Genomic DNA, 10,465 nt, shown 5'->3' on the forward strand with positions numbered 1-10,465 from the left:
GTCCCGGGTCAGAAGTAAAGACGACTTTGCTCGACACTACAGTCTCCCCCAGATACCAGAAGTCGTGCTCTCACTTGGATATCTTGGACAAAAGGACCCCTAAGCTCATTTGGGATACATCTTGGGTACCACATGGCAGGGCAGGGGAAGTGAACCAGAATGTCCAAAGCAGCAAGAGCACTAAAATACCAGATTCCTAGGGCCGGAGTGAGTTGGTTCCAGAGGGCCCAAGCTTCCTGGACCTTAGGACCTGTTCCTTTTTCTTTATCCCTCCTCCCTTCCAGATCAATGTCCAACCTCTGTCCTTCTCCTACCCGAGGCTTTGTAACTAGCAAATGGCCCTGTCCATTGCACAGGACTACTGAGCCCTTCATGGAATGCCACCCCAGAACCTTCTGGAAGGGGTATGAAGAACTGATGAATCTTCCCATAAGTGGAGTTCACACAAGAAGTTGGGACCAAAGAAGCAGGAAGAGTGAGGCTGGGCAAGCCAGGGGCTTCCTCCTCTGGTAACCTGAGCAACGAGGGATGTCAGAGTGTATGAGAGAGGAGGCCACTCTCACATGCCAGCTATGTGCCACCTTTCCTAGAGTGAGGGACTTGAATAAAGTAATGGATTTTCAGAAGTCTCGAGGGAGGTGATGATATGGTCTGAGGAGATAGCTCAGTGGGTAGAGAGACCCCACCATGCAAGAATGAAGAGCTGAGTCTGGACTCCCAGCACCCACATTAGAAAGCTGGGCACAGGCTCACCAACATGACTGCCCAAACATGAACCAAAGTAGACAGGAGACAGACCAGGAGGCCTCAGCCCTGTCCAAGAACTACAGGCGATTCGGGGATTCTGAGTGGGAGAACAGGCTTTCCCCAAGGAAGAGCGAGCTGATTTGTTATCCTGTACCAATGGTCAGTCCTGGAAAATACATTCAAGTAACACTCTACAGATGGAGCAGGTTTTATTTAGAAATGTCTATACATATATGAATATAACAGCAATGAAAAAAGAGGTGATGAATTTGAAAGAGGGCAAGGACAGGGCTGGTGAGATGGCTCAGTGGGTAAGAGCACCCGACTGCTCTTCCAAAGGTCTGGAGTTCAAAACCCAGCAACCACATGGTGGCTCACAACCATCCGTAATGAGATCTGACTCCCTCTTCTGGAGTGTCTGAAGACAACTACAGTGTACTTACATATAATAAATAAATAAATCTTTTAAAAAAAAAAGAAAGAAAGAGGGCAAGGAGAGGTATATAGGAAGGTTTGGAGAGAGGAAAGAAAAGCTCCGGAGAGATGATATAATTATACTATAAACTCAAAAGTAATTATTAATTAAAAGCCTGGGCATAGGAGTGTACATCTGTTACATCAACGTTAGGGAAGCAGAGACAGGAGGATCCTAAGGGTGCATGAGACATGCATGTGCACGCATACATGCACACACATAGACACATGCACGCACACTCATGCACACACACACATGTACACACACAACACACACACACACACCAGATCTGGTGGAAAAGCTGGGACTATAGCCCAGCATTTGGAAAGCACAGGCTAGTGGATCAGGAATTCAAGGTCACCTTCACTACAGATTGAAGCTGCATAGGATATAGCTCAGTGTTTGCCTAGCTATACAAGGTTCTAGGTTAATTCTCTAGTCCTGGGTTGAGTGGGTGGGATGGACTATTTAGTAGAATTTTTAGGGGCTGGAGAGGGATCCAGTGCCCTCTCTTGGCCTGCATAGACTCAGAGCACAAATATACATGTAGGCAAAATACCCCTTACACATACAAAAAAATTTTAAGTGGGCATAGTAGCATACACCTTTAATCACAGCACTCAATTGAGAGGAAGAGGCAGGTGGATTTCTGTGGTTTAAGGCCATCCAAGGCTACATAGTGAGATCCTGTCTCAAAATTAATCAATTTCTTTTATTACTATACCTGCAATGTTTTTTAAATTTCTTACTAATTTGTTGTCTTATTACATGTATGAGATGTCTTTTAATTTCTCTCTCTCTCTTTCTCTCTCTCTCTCTCTCTCTCTCTCTCTCTCTCCTTTTTGGCAGAGTCTCACTGTATAGCCTTGACTAGCCTGAACTTGCTCTATAAACCAGGGTAGTCCCTCTGCCTCCCAAGGATTAAAGGTGGTGTGCCATAGCTAAATGCATCTTTGGGGAAATGTTGCTTTTCTTCCACTGAGGGTCTCAGGGACTGTCAGGCTTACACAGAGAACACTTTCACCTGCTGGGCCAGCTCTCTGCCCCAAGGCTTCAGCTGTAAGAAGATGAGGAGCTGTCTGAGAATGAGATCCGGAACCCCTGGGCTGCTCTGTGGAACCCGGGTATCCTTAGGAACCTATCTGAAAGAGCACTGTATCAGCTACTCTCCCACTGTCACCCTCTGGTCACACAGAGTCCCTGTCAGCTAGCTACAGTAAAGGACTCCCCCACCTTTGCTCTAGACCAGAGAACCCCCATGTGACCTCAGAGTTATACCAGAGGCGACAAGGCAGCTTTTCTCTCTCTGCAGGGGAATATAAGAGAAGCTGGATAGAAGGATCATGTTGGACTGTTTTCCTGGTAGTGGTGGTGGCCAGGGTTAGTGGAGGACTCCTGGTTGCTGGAGTAACCTACAGTTTCACCCAAGATGAACTTCCTTCCTTTAGACAAAGTCTCTCTAGATAGAGGAGTGTAAGTGGTCTCCACAGGGCTCTGCCTCTCCTCATTTCCGCAGACTATGTTTTCCGGGGATTGCGTGGGCATTTTTGCTCTTCATTGCATAGGCATGTGGTACAGAGAATGCTTGGAAATTATACTGTCTGTTAATCATCCTTTGAGTTGTGGTTGGGCAATGTTTTTGATGAAGTTCCCAAACCAATGCATGGAGAAACTGTAGCTCTTCGTTCATCGGCTCCCTGTGGGACTAAAATGGGCTTGCTGGGTAGAGGAAAGAGCAACTCGGACTCTATAATGTGGCCATGGTTCTGAAAAGGCCCGGGAGAGGGGTGTGGGAGGGGGCAGGGCTGCCAGGGAAAACTCAGGCTTTCAGAGCTTCCTCCAAGTAAGTGGCCTTTCTCCTCAAGGTAGACAGGGTGCTGGATGAAAGGAACCCTCCCTTCTTTCTCGTCCTCCACACATATTTGGCTAATAGTACTTAATCCCCTCCTAACCTCAGCCCCTGAGGAGGACAGACAGCTGCCTCCTTTCTGGCCCCCTCAGCCCTTTCCACCTCCCCCAAAACAGGAGGGAAATTTGCAAGCCTTATATTCATCACTGGGAGACTCAAAAGGGGGTGGCCCAGTGTGGCGACCCCCTAGAGGGGCTTCCTGCTTCATGGAGACTTTCAACTATCAGGAACTTTGGGTCTCCCTCCCACCTGCTCCTACCCAGGTCCAATGAAGTCTTACCGACTTAAAAGGGAATGTACCGTGCCTTCAATCTCAGCAACTTTGGATAGTAGACTCAGTTGGAACATTGAGACAGGAGAATAAGAGTCCCAATATAGCTAAACCCTAATTCAAGGGGTGGAGGTGGCTCTGGGGAGGTATTACTGTATTGGAAATTAGTTTCTAGGCCTATGGCAAGTTCATACTGGTGTAAGATGGATCTGGTGTGGCTTTGGCAGAAGGTTTCTGGAGCAACGGTGACAGGGAGGCAAGTAGGTAAGCTGCTTGCCTTGCAAGCACGAAGACCTGCGTTCCATCCCAGGACCCACATGAAACACAACTAAGTGTCCGTCTGTTTATTTTATAATCTTAACACTGGGGAGGTGGAAACTGGCAGATCTAATCAGTAACTTGAAAAGCTGGAACTGTGGAACAAAGAAACAAACTGCGGAACTGCGCGCGCGCGCACGCACACACACACACACACACACACACACACACACACATACACACAGTGGTTTGAATAGGGTGCCCTCTGAACTGTTGATCCCCATTGATAGCACTGTTTGGTAGGTTTAGGAGGCCCAGCTTTGCTGTTGGGAGTTTGTTACTAAAGGTGGGCTTTAAGACTTTTAGAGTCATTTTGAGTTCTCGTTCTCTCTGCTTCCTGCTTGAGGTTTAAGATGTAAGCTTTCTGGCCTGTGCATGGTACACACCTTTAATCCTAGCACTCAGAAGGCAGAGGCAAGAGAATGTGAGTTCAGGGCCGGCCTGATCTACATATTGAGATCCAGGACAGCCAGGACAGACTCAAGTTTAAAAAACAAAAAATTTTTAAGTGAGGGTGGGGGAGGGGACAAAGGAGAAGACAGGGAGGGGGACAGGGTAACCAAAATAAAGGATGTATGAAAAATCCTTATGGAAACCTACTACTTTGTAAGTTAATTAGAAGAATGTGTGTGCGCGCGCACATTAGGGGGGAGCTTGAACACATGCATGGGTGGACAGTGCTTCTCCTAGAAGACATGTTGTTAAATGAAAATCTCATGGCTAGGTGTGGTGGACCTCTCCCTATGAATTATTGGTCAGACAAGCCATGGAGCTCCCCACACAACACACACACACACACACATTATTGCCATTCCACTCAATTGTTCATCAGAAGTACTCGATGAGACTTTACTGCTACTGGGTGCATGCCTTCAATCCCAGGCCTAGGGAGACAGAAGCAGGCGGATCTCAATGAGGCCAACCTGGTCCATACACTTTGTTCCCTGACAGCCAAGGCTATATAGTGAGATCTGTCTCAAAATAGAAGCAGACAGACATGAATAGACCCTACTGCTGAAGACATACACACTTGACTTGTAGGACACAGAGGATTCTCCCTAGAACTGACCTGGAAATGTCTTCCCTGCTGACTAGCTTTCATAGCGCCAGAAGGTGCTGTACAGGTCCCTGGGGGAGAAAGGTCATCGTCGCCTTCCACAGCAATAATCCTGAGTGGTTGACCTGCCAGGCAAGATGTACCCACCGGGGCAAGAGTGGCATGGGCGTTATTAGTAACCAACTGATTTCTGGTTAGATTTGAGGATTGGATTTCACACAAAGGAAGTCATACCAGGCTCTGTAAACCTGGTCAAAACCTCATGGCTGTCAAGGACATGGGTCTTAGGGGGAACGTAGTACTGTTGTTTCACAGAATGGTCCCATTGTCAAGATGCCTTCTAAATATTTATATCAATGGGTTAGCCCTGTTGTCAATTTTGACTAGAGAAGTTTCTTTAGAGTTAATTAATCCAGCGGATCACAACTGGACAAACCGCTAAGAATAAATAACCAGTGCTCAGCCTTAAACGGGACGTCTATATCCTCCTACCGTCACCCAAGGCTCAGGGAACATTGCAGAAGAGAGGGTGGGAAGAGTGTAAGAGCCAGAGGATGGGGAGACGTGTGTGCTGGCAAGTGCCTTTAATGCCAGTACTCTGTTCAAGGGCAACATGGTCTGTAGAGCAAGTTCCAGGCTAGCCAGAGCTACATAGTGAGACCCTGTCCCTTAAACAAACAAACCAAAAAGAAACATGCACCTTTAAGGCTGGGAGTGTAGCTCCATTGGAAGAATGTTTGTCTAGTGCATCTGAAGCCTTGGCTCAGTCCACAGCACTGCATAACCTGGGCTCAGTGGTACAAATCTGAAGTCCCAACACTCAGGAGATAGGACAGAAAGCCATCAAAGCCATCCTTGGGAGATCAAAAACTCAAGATGACTCCTGGCTGCATAGGGAGTTTAAAGTCAGCCTGGAATACATGTGAACATGTCTCAAAAGAGAAAAGTTAAAAATAAAAAAAAAATTAGGCTATAATATACACTCTCTGCCTAGGTACAATAACGGGCGGCACTACTTTTTCTTTCACAGCTTTTGGAGTACCTGTGTTCTAGGCCCCTCATCAGGCTGTGCCAGAGATGCAGGATTCTCCCTCCTCCATCACCTACTGGGCCTCTGCCATGACCACAGCCAGGAACAGAAATGAGACTCTCTAGAATCATCTCTCATAGCCAATCCAAGACAAACTCTCTCTTGAAGTTTCTGCTTTCAAAGCAGATTTTTGTACATACCATATGCTGCCTTTTAACTTATTATTAATGTATGTTTGGTATGTAAAATGTATTACATGAGTGTAGGTGCATGCTTGCCACGAGATGCCTGTGGAGGTTAGAGGTCAACTTTCAGGCACGGGTTCATGGGATTTGGAGTTCAAACTTAGATTGGCAGGGTTGTTTTACCTTGAGTTGCCATCTCAAATGTCATCCCCTCCCCGCTCCCTACCCCACCAGTTTTTCTTTTTAATGACATAGTCTGAAGGGTCCAGGCTAGTTTTCTTGTTTAGGTGCCATGATCGATCCAGATCTCCTCTCCTCTCCCCTCCACTCCCCCCCCCCCTCTGTCTCTCTCTGTCTCTGTGTGTGTGTGTGTGTCTGTTCGACAGGATTTCTCTACCTCTCTACATAGCCCTGGCTGTTCTAGAATTCACTCTGTAGACCAGGCAGGACTTGAACTCACAGAGGTCTCCCTACTTCTGCATCCCAAGTGCTGGGATTAAAGGTGCATGCCACCAAGCCCCATAAGGAGTTACGTGATTTAAGGACCCTTCATGATGTTCTTCTCAGAGTAACATTTCGAACTTAAGTCTGAATATGTTGCTTTCCTGCTGAGAACCCTACCCTGTTGCACACTGGACAACCCCCCTCCCCTCCATTTTTAGCCCATAAAGCTCCGTGTGAAGTGGTCTAGCCTTTCCCTACTCCCCACTCTGTTCTGGGTACCTGAGCCTCCTTCCAGTTGGTGCCTCCTTCTTCACGAATGGCAATGTGCAATTATATAGGATTTGCACCTGTCAATTTACTTGCTTAACATCTGTTATTCTCAGGACCAGGGAGAATGAGTCCCACAAATACCTCACATCTAGCATGTGACCAGAGACATAGTAGGCACTCAATAAATATCAGACGAATAAATAAATGATAGGTGGATGGCACAGATGTCAGGTGTCTCTTCATGCTTTGAACTTCTATCTGGCAGGCCGTTGGGTGTCACTTCAGCCACAAACTGAATTCTCCGAGCCAGCTGTACCTGGAGGTGGCAGGCCCAATGCTCCAACTTTCAACTGGGCTCAATAAAAAATGGCATGGATGTCTTCACCATAGCAGGCTCCATCCACAGTGCCAGCAATGTTTGCTAGGGATGACTTAAAAAGCTGGCATTCTATAAACGATGCAAAGTCCATCGCAGATGCAGCTAAGTGCATATGTGGTTTGTCACATGTGCACAGCTTAGGTCATCTGTGTACAGAAAGGCTAAGATGGAGCCTGGGGCTGAGGCTTGGGTAGAAATCCCCAAAGCAATGCTTCCAGTAACTTAGTTGTCAAAGCAGACAGAGGAGTGTACAGGTAGACAACACAGAATGAATGAGACTCTGGTTCCAGGTTAAGCTGAGACACCAGGCTATATTCACTAATATTTTTGTGACCCCCCCCCCTTCATTTATCTATTGTGTACACATGTGTGCTTTCAGAGGTAAGAGGTCAACCTGCAGGAGTTGATCCTCTCCTTCTGAATGTTGAGTCCTGGGGATCACACTCGGCCTGATATGCAGTAAGTTCCTTCACCAGCTGAGTCATGTTACCAGCCCTTACTGAGGGAGAATCATGGCTGACCCATCACAGGCTGTCCCTGCAGGACTGTAGAACAGCGGGGCAATGAGAAGCGGATCTCATGGTGAAAACTCAGCGGGACTGTGCAGCAAACTGGCCTGGGGTAGGAGCAGGAAGCTGTCTAGGGTGACTCCCCGGTGTCTGGGTCAGGGGTAGATGTGGATGTGTTGTGGGAATAAGGGCTTGCCATCCCAGAGAGAGGCTCAGTCAGCATGTTGGGGAGCCCCACACGTTACTGAAGAGCAGGCATATGGAAGGACCAGATGCTTTTGGAACCAGCGCGTGGAGTCAAGTGCCATGTTGCTTTTTTTCCCAAGCTGCTTCCTCAGCCCCAACTCAGAGTTTGCGATTCCAGCTGAGCAGAGCAGTCCGCATTCCCTCTTAAGTGGGCAGACACCAGAGGACTGGGGATGCTGATGAGACAGTAGAACTAACTGCCAAGTGTCCCCTGAGAATGAATCGAGGAAAAAAAAAGAAGAGCTAGATAGGATGCTGTCTGCAGATGGGGACAGTGTAAACAGGTTGAGATTAAGGGGAGGCAAAGGAAGATGAAGCAGAAGAAGAAATTTAGGCACAGCAGCTAAAGACTAAGGCCCAGGAGACAGACTCTAGGCACAAGGGGGTAGGGCTGGTTTGGAAGAGTAAAAAGAAATGGTCTTCTCTGACACAAGATGGAAGGTGTATAGTATTCTCAACTAGGAGCTTAGTTCTTCAGTTCAGGATTTAGAATCTCAGTGTCCCTTAAGGGTCATACCTTCTTATCAGCAATTTACACCTCAACAAATGTAATTTCCCAGACTCTTTCTGACAGCAGGCTTCTGTAGGGGAGGGGGGCAGTGTTACTAGATAGGAGACTCCAAAACACTGCCTTTTCCAGACCAGTCAGTTAGAGCAGCCAGAGAGGATCCATCTCATCTCTCCAGAACAGAGGTCTCTTGACCACGGGAACCCTAGCCTCTGACCAGAGCCTTGAGAACCTGGATCTAGGTCTTTCCAGGCACCTTGGTAGGGGAGCTGTACATTGCTGGGTTTCTGCAAGACTCTGCTTGCAGTACCCCGCCCCCATTGGGAGGGCTCTTAAAAGGGCAACAATCAGAGGCGGAGCCTTAAGCTCAATCAGGCTCAAGTGGGGTCTGCAAGGATGCACCCCTTTTGTGCCTATCTGGGAGGAGCTACCGAGGAAGCCCCTGCTGGGAGAGTGGTAGGGGCCCCTCATCCTGGCACAGGCTCTGACATGTAACTCATTTCTTTGGGGCCCATCCCAGCTCAGCCTGTCAGACTTACCCTGGGAGCACAGCCAGGACTGCTCTAGGCCCCCAGTAGGAGGGATGGGAGTTGTATCTGATAGATCCAGGATAAACCGGAAAAGCTTCAGGAAAGTTAAAGCAGTACAGACTGCAGGGAGTCTGCAGCCAGGAGTGGGGTTTCAGCCCTAGGGGTGTGTCTGGTTGAGCAGGCTGAGCTCAGGATGGTCCCTAGGAAAGGCTGGGCCTCCACATTTGCCTGACCTTTCAGAATCGGCGGTGGAAAGCATGCCTTCTGGTTGATGATCAGTGGTTAGGACACGCATCATGTCCCAGTAGATTACTTCCCTCATCTAGACCTGCATTTTGGCTCTGAATTCCTGGGTGTGGGAACCAAAACCTTCTAAGGGACTCAGGGTTCTGACTCACTCCACAGGGCCTCGGGGGGTTGTTTGCTGAGGTAACCCGGGTAGCTGAGGTTGGAGCTGGGGCAGTCAAGGTGCCAGGCAGGGATGAGGGCATTGGCTGCGGAGGCACTACCAGGGTGGAGACAAGGTTATCTGGGCTCATTCCCAAGTACTTCCAGGTGGGTCGGCCCATCCTCTAAAGAAGGCTTGCATCAGCCAAAGCCACTGCTCCAAAGTAAGGAGTATGGTTCACTCTGGGGAATAAACCACAGTGGTTAGCCTTCTTAATGCTGCAACCCTTAAATACAGTTCCACGTGTTGTGGTGGCCCCCAACCATAAAACTCATGCTGTAACTGCAATTTTGCTAATTACATAAAGCATAATATAATTATTTGGGGAAAAAGGTTTGACACGGGGGTCACGACTCACAGGTTGAGAACCCGAGTTAGCCCTTGTCTGAGAGCACGGGACACTGTTCTATTTTCTATTTGTATGAAACATGGGAAGACTGCCATTTTTTTTTTTTTTTTTTTTTTTTGCTCTCCTCTGGTTTGGCAATGAGGCACACATTCTGTGAAGACTACTTGGCCCTCTCTGGGGAAGACAGATGTGGGGAGAAATGACTGACTGCTCAGGGTGTCTAGAGTCCAAGAGCAGGCTGCTCCAGGAAACTGGCAAGGTAGAGAGTAAAGCTGGCTAGTGAAGGGGAGACAAGAGCGGATGCAGGAAGGCAGAACCCTGTGCCCAAGGCTACAGGCATTGGAGGACGGGGTTGGGGGGAGCAGCTGTGGAGACCTAGGTCAGGCCCGAGATAACACAGGACCACCTAGCTATTCCTGACAAACTTGTAAGCAGGACAGCCTAGTCTCCCCATCACGGTTCAAGCTGCTTTTCTTTTAACTGAATGTTAAGGTTATGGGAATGTGAATTAATCACAAACAGGAGCAGCCTGGCTCTTTGTCCTCTTGTCCAGGCTGTTTCCCAGGGCTGAAGCCAAGGGGCCATGGAGCCTGCCTGGGCAGCCAGCTGCCACAGTAGGCAGAAGAGCCTCGGTGTTTCCCCTTTGTAGGCACCCAGTTTTGACAGGCTTACCAAGAGCAAGGTTACCCAACTCCCTCGAAGAAATGAGCACACGGCCTCTTTCCTTGCTTGGTACTGGGCCAAAGCAGTTGAGGTGGGCTGAGCTGAAGCCCTGTCACAAGCCGGGTCA

This window comes from Mus caroli, chromosome 3 (genome assembly GCF_900094665.2).
Source record: "Mus caroli chromosome 3, CAROLI_EIJ_v1.1, whole genome shotgun sequence".
Classification (NCBI taxonomy): Eukaryota; Metazoa; Chordata; class Mammalia; order Rodentia; family Muridae; genus Mus; species Mus caroli.